At 39.8% G+C, this 490-nt stretch overlaps 1 long non-coding RNA gene across 1 annotated transcript; it reads left to right on the top strand.

Annotated features, from left to right (window-relative positions):
- The first annotated feature begins 10 nt into the window (after positions 1-10).
- LOC104774915 lies at positions 11-490 on the top strand. The gene is made up of 3 exons (XR_765582.2): positions 11-77; positions 163-347; positions 436-490. It is a non-coding gene; the product is annotated as an uncharacterized LOC104774915 (long non-coding RNA).

Raw genomic sequence — 490 nt, 5'->3', positions numbered from 1 at the left:
AAGTCTTTCTGTTACAGCTTGCGAGATGTATAGAAGTTGGACTCCCAGCATTGATCATACTGATAATTTTATCTCAGGTTTTTTGGTTAATTTTGTGAGATTTTCTGTAAAACCTTTATCATTTCATAAGTCTCTGACAATGGTTGTATGAATGTTTGTCAGTATCTTCCTCACTTGTTCAAGTGTAAAAGATCGATATGCGAGCAATTCGCTGTTCTGTTTACAATAGCGATCGTCTGGGCTTACGCAGAGATTCTGACTGCAGCTGGAGCTTACGACAAAAGACCTGATAATACACAGCTCAGTTGTCGAACAGACCGGTCAGGTCTCATTAGTGCTTCTCCATGGTCTGATCATCTTCCATCTTTCACTGGATCTCCTCTGTTTCAGTAACAAACACAGGAATCTCTTGACAATTTATTTTTACATTCTTAGGGTGAGAGTTCCATATCCATTGCAATGGGGACGTCCAAGTTTTCATGGAAGCGAT

This window comes from Camelina sativa, unplaced genomic scaffold (assembly GCF_000633955.1).
Source record: "Camelina sativa cultivar DH55 unplaced genomic scaffold, Cs unpScaffold06758, whole genome shotgun sequence".
NCBI classification, from domain to species: Eukaryota; Viridiplantae; Streptophyta; class Magnoliopsida; order Brassicales; family Brassicaceae; genus Camelina; species Camelina sativa.
The sequence above is the reverse complement of the archived record's forward strand: the minus strand, read 5'-3'. Positions and strand labels throughout refer to the sequence as shown.